Source organism: Stegodyphus dumicola, chromosome 11, assembly GCF_044657685.1.
Source record: "Stegodyphus dumicola isolate Sdum_Otavi_A_Nest chromosome 11, ASM4465768v1".
Lineage (NCBI taxonomy): Eukaryota > Metazoa > Arthropoda > Arachnida > Araneae > Eresidae > Stegodyphus > Stegodyphus dumicola.
This window is the reverse complement of record NC_140778.1, coordinates 81,562,821-81,568,888: the sequence shown is the minus strand read 5'-3', so window position 1 is coordinate 81,568,888 and position 6,068 is coordinate 81,562,821.

Below are 6,068 nucleotides of genomic sequence, written 5' to 3'. Positions count from 1 at the left end.
CCCGAAACAGTCTTTATGAATTTTCAGTTGATCATGAATTTATTGACTGAGGTTAAAAATTCTTGCCTTCCTGTCCTTGAAACACTAGTACACTTTGTCTGAAAAAGGATTAAAAACATTACCCTATAACAGAAAGCTAAAAAGGAAAAATGGCACATAGTTAATAAGAAACAAATTTATTAGCTTATTATTATTATATTATTTATTAGCTTACAATATAGTTGTTGAATATGGTATTTTTGCAAATAAAGGGTATTATTGTACATTTTGTAAAAAATAAGTAATCATTATATTTAATAATTATCACAATTATTAATTATTTAAGAAGTCATTATAAGAATGAAATTCAAAATTTTTTGTGGAATATATTTTTTGAGGATAATTTCTTTCCTAGGAATCCCAACATTCAATTTTTTGAAGCATTAAGTTCTAAGAAATTGTCTTGCCTCAACGCAGATTTAATTATTCACATGAAATCCCTAACAAAAGAAAATGTCTTAAACAACTGTTTTTATTAGAGTAAATATTTTTATTATTTTAATACTAATAATAATATACAAACAAATATTTAAGTTCACTGCAAGTTGAGTGAATAAGGATACTGGATGTGTGATGTTTGTCCGGGATTTGTTGCTCGCAACCGAACAGGTTAGCGGCTTGGTGTCTTTATAATTTTCCCCATGCGTAATGTGAATTCAAGCAAATTTCATTTTGAAAATTTTCTAAGAAGATATTCTCTTAAAACAGATAATACATGACTATTTTAACAACTATAAAAAAACTTTATGAATATTTTTCGTTTTACGACAACACGAGCAAAATAATTTTCTCTGAAAAATTATATGCACCAGCACTGCTTATCGGCCGCCGTTAAGTTAACTGCATCGTTCTTATTCTTTACAGTATTTTTTTTTTTTTTCGAAGAACGTTTTGTCAGTAAAATGCACTATTTATAATCTGTCATTTTATTTTGTTCTTCTGTTATGTAAATAATCAATTTAAAATACATATTTCGTAAGCTGAGAAAGCCCAGTAACGGTCGAGAGGTAAGATTGTTGAGCATGTTAAATCCTAGCGGCTGCATAGGAGGTTTCGAGGTTTTTCATAAGTGTATTGTGAATTACCAGCCTGTTTCCTTAAAAAAAACTCTTCTTTTAGGTAAGTAACCCCTGTGTGCTTTACCATAATCCAAAATCTTTGTCGGGAAATCTTTGGCGCATGTTACCTTGAGAAAATTGTGGAGTGGGTAGATAAAGATCTACCGAAAAGAGTGAATTGAAACCCAAATGTACTGCTTATCAAGCCAAAACACCACTGTAAATGTTTATGTTTGGCAAGGAATTTCTAGAACATTTGACATTTGAATTCAATAGGTACATGATACAAAATCGTAGCAAAATGAATTCAATCACAATCGACGAAATGAAGGTATTTTGGGGGATCTGTATGTACATGTCAGTGTTAGATTTATCATTTAGAAGATGGTAATGATCACTGCAAACAAGGCAGGAAATGATTTCAAATGCGATGGCTATAAATCGTTGGGAAGAGATTTGTATGCATGTACGTACATGCATGCTGTCCACTGTGAACAAACTGTAGCAATTATTTAAATTTTTTAATATAAACTTTGCATATAAAGCTGTTTTTTTTTAAATGCTCCACTATAAAAATAATACAAAAAACAGCATAGAAAATTTTTTCTCACATGCACCAAATGCACGGATTACCCTTTCCTGGATTTGAAGAACTCAGAGAAAGAAAGAGGGAGCAGAAATGCTGACAACAAATTTTATTGGTCTCCGACTGATTGCTTTGGGAACACGAAGTCTTTGCAAACGGTTCTCAGAAGCAGTCCCGTATCTAGAGGGGAGTAAGCCGGGGCTGTGCCCCGGGCGGCAAATTCAAGCGTGTTACTGGATCGTATTTGGAATGTTGTCTAATTTTTGATACAATATTAATAATTTTAAAGACCACTTTTAAGAATATTTATAATTAATTACTAAGAAACATTTTTAATGAAACAAACAGTTAAAAGAAAGCTCAGTACTTCTGAATACGACTGTAAAGATAAGATCAGAGAGAGGACAATCGAGGAACTGCAGGCGTCACTGACAAGGTCAGACGACCCTGTCCTCGAGGCTGGCGCCTCTGCCAACTCAACACAGCCTAAATATAATAGATCTTGGCGGGGGGGGGTGTTGACCAACCTCATTTGATTTTTCACTGCCGTTCGCTTGTCTTCCCAAAAGGGATTATTGCCCCTTTTATGCAAGCTCACTTCAAAATGTCTGGCCCGATCCTATACCAACTTCGCGGAATTAATTGAAGCCCTCCTCAATTCTCTAAGGAGGTAAGAAAGCAGGTTATTTCCTACCTCCATGCAATTCTCCTCGACAACTAACAATGGTCAACTTTTCAGTCCCTCACTTTAATGTACAAAGGGTGACACACAAAGAAGAAACTATGAATTACGAACGAATCACTTTCTTTTATACTCATATTATATTTTTATAATAAAGAATGATGAGTCAGAACTTGTTTATGCTCCACAGGAATTAAAAAATTTTCAAGTTGCAACATTTAGCTGCTATATGTTATTTTTGACAATTATTATATAAAGAAGAAATTTGGGACTTAAAGTAGTTAAAATCTTGCAAAGCGATAGTTAATGTACTAAAATATTATCTCCCAATTCTTGAAATTAAAAGTGGTCAATTAATGTCAAAAACTAAATAGGAAAAATTGAAATTAAACTGAGTTATCGTGTTTCTTAAAATTACCATCTATATTTACTGATGTAATTTTAAGAAGTGTAATAACCGAGTTTAATTTGAATTTTCTCCTATTTAGTTTTAACATTACTTGTGCACTTTTAACTTAACTTTGGAGGTAATGTTTAATATATCAGTTTTGACGTATGTAAACTAGATAAATTAATGAACCTACAAGAAATTGATATATATATATATATATATATATCTACTATATATATTAAATCAACCTATCAAATATCGGATTTAAGAGAAGATACTACAGTACTAATATTAATTTGTATCGCAGTTTAATTTTTTTTTTGTTGTTTAGATAAATATTTATGAATTTTCTTAGATCTTAAATTTCAAATTCTACATTTTAGGTAAATAGTTCTAATCTAATTTTAAAATTCTTTTCATTGAATCCCAAAATTCGGCTTGTTAAACGGTTCTAAATTCATACAAATATTGTTATAATATATGTCATATTAAGCCGTTATTTACTTTTCCAATTTTTAATCACTGAACTTGAAGTTACTTAACTTTCTTACAGACTCCATATTTTAAGAAATATAAGAAATGTTCAAAAATTTATTTTGTTTTCCAATACTTCTCTCACCGATATGCAATGAAACACATTTAATTTAATTAAACACATACACGTTTAATTAATCATTATGAACATATGAAACATGTTCATAATTATACAAAAAATTTCTAACTTCCTTCTATTCATCGCTTAAAATTTTTAATGTCCTGTTCACCCATTTCTTTTTAAACTTGCATTATATATTTCTTTTTGCTATACATTAGAATTTGTATATTTTTGCATTGTATTCATCCAATTTATATTTAAATGATAATTTTTAGAAAGTTCTGCATCATAACTCTAGTTAACAGAAGATGTTTTTAACGTCTTCGTGTTGATGAATCGTCAGTATGCATCTTATTTTTCAGTTTAGACTAATAAAACAATAAATAATTTTTAAAGACAATAAAACTATTTTTAAAGAGAGATGACGCTGAGTTATGCTAATAATATCTCTAACTGTTGCTATTTATAATACAAGTTAACGTGATTAATAGTATAGCTCATTTACAATTTTTATAAAAATTTCCAGCCATACCGGAAATAATAGCAAATGCTCCTAATATTTTGATTACATTTTCTTCTTCCTTTATATTTTTGTGATATAATGTTTCATGATTGCATAGAGATAAATGTAATTCATATACCAGATATGTAAATCTATATTCAGCTCACTTTTGCGTTTACTAATATTATACCTTCTATCTTCTTTAATATATTATTCAACACACAGCCTCTCATAAGACTAATTTCACAAGCTTGTGCGTTCACCAGCGATCAAGCGGTAAAATCATTAAACATTGGTAATTTGACCGAAGTTTCAAATTCAAGAGAATGATTTGGCTGCATGACAGTTTTCGTGGCTTTTCCTCATATGTAACGTGAGTACGAGCCAGTTTATCTTGAAAATTTGCTCCTACTAGTGACCGAATTGAAAACCGCTGTACGCTAGGTTCAATCGCAGGCGAACAAGTTGGCTGAGGCAGATATTCTTCGGGTACTTTGCCATAACATACAAACCAAGAGCTCTTTCTTTTGTGTGAATATGTAAATATTTATACTGTTATCGGGTTGTGTGAGGACGATAGTAGAGTTCTTGAGTAGTCTTCATAAAGGCATTATAGTGAAATGAAATTTTAAAGTGCTAGGTTAAAATCACTGTTAAATTCGAGAAATTGGTGTGTTAATTACTGAATCCATTGCATTCGTGATTTGTAACTTGTATATATTTGCTTCAGATATTAATTAGTAATGCGTCATTCCTATTTTTTGTACTATGCTGAACTGCTTTAGTATTTAGGACTGAATCATTTTCCATTAGTTTGGCTAGTTATTGTTGCAAATATTTCAAAACTGCATATTTCAGAGAATTTCTATGTAAATTTGATTATTACAATGCAAAAACAGTGTGAATATGTAAATATTTTGAATATATAAATATATGTTATCGAGCTGGTTTATTATGTTATCGAGCTGTGTGAGGACGATGATAGGCCCAGCAGCGGCCGAGCGGCAAAATCGCTGAACACTGGTAGTTCGGTTCGAATCCCGCGAACAGGCTGGCTGCATGGGCGTTTTCGTGGTTTTCCCCATGTGTAACGTGTATACGAGCCAGTTTCCCTTAGAAAGACCTCCACGAAGGCACCCCCCCCTTAGGCAGATAGCTCTAGTGTGCTTTGCCATAATTAAATACACCGTATGTCGGGCCTCCAGCGGCTGAGCGGTAAACTCTGAACACTCGTAGGTTAGAATCCCGGCGAATTTGCTGGCTCCATAGGCGTTTCCGTCGTTTCACTCATGCGTTATTTGCATACAAGCCAATTACTCTTCGAAAGCCCTCAGCGAAGGCATCTCTCTTCTTAGGCAGCTAGCCCTCTTATGCTTTGCCGTAAGTAAAGAAACTAAACAATTTGTTATGTATATTTCTTTTATAACAAAAATGGCACATAAAGAATTTCTTTCTATAAAATGGATTTTACATTTTATCTCAAACCCTACCTATTTCTATGTTTATTAAAAAAAAATTGAAATTTGTTAGAGAAACTTAAAGGAAGATAAGTGAGGGCGGCAGTTTTAAGTTTTTGCTCCGCCTAGGAAAAATGCTAAGTCCGGCGCTGTTCAGAAGCTATTCGGGCAAACAGGGCCAACGGGTTGAGTTATACTATTTTACAAAGCAGAAGCCAAAGATAAAAGTGGCCGCCCTCTATTTAGAGGAAAGGTCTTTCGGTGGTGAAATCGGTCAATGTTTTCTTCAAGGGTTGGCCTTTTATCTACGTCCACAAGGAAATACCACAGAAACATGTGTTCAAAAGACCAATTTTTTGCTTCTAAATACTTCCGGTCTGACAGAAAGATTTAAACAAATTAAGTGGTTTTGATATAAAAAAATAATAAGCTAATTTTTAAATTGTTTTACACAAAACTAAGTAGGGAGATAAAATTTTATTTTCTTAATATATATATTTTCTCAGAAATTATTTTGCGAGTAAATCTTTTCAAGTTACGAAAATCTCACCTACATGTATCTTCAAATCAGGTTTATTTAATGTATATGGATAAGCTAAACAAGCGCACTTTCGCACATATAAAATATGCATTAATACATACATTAAAATGAAATAAAATTTGAAAATAATGCAATTTAGTAATTAGTGTATTAAAAATAATTTAAAATTTGTTGTGATCTCATTTCTTATGTTATATGCATTTATTTTAGTTTTGAA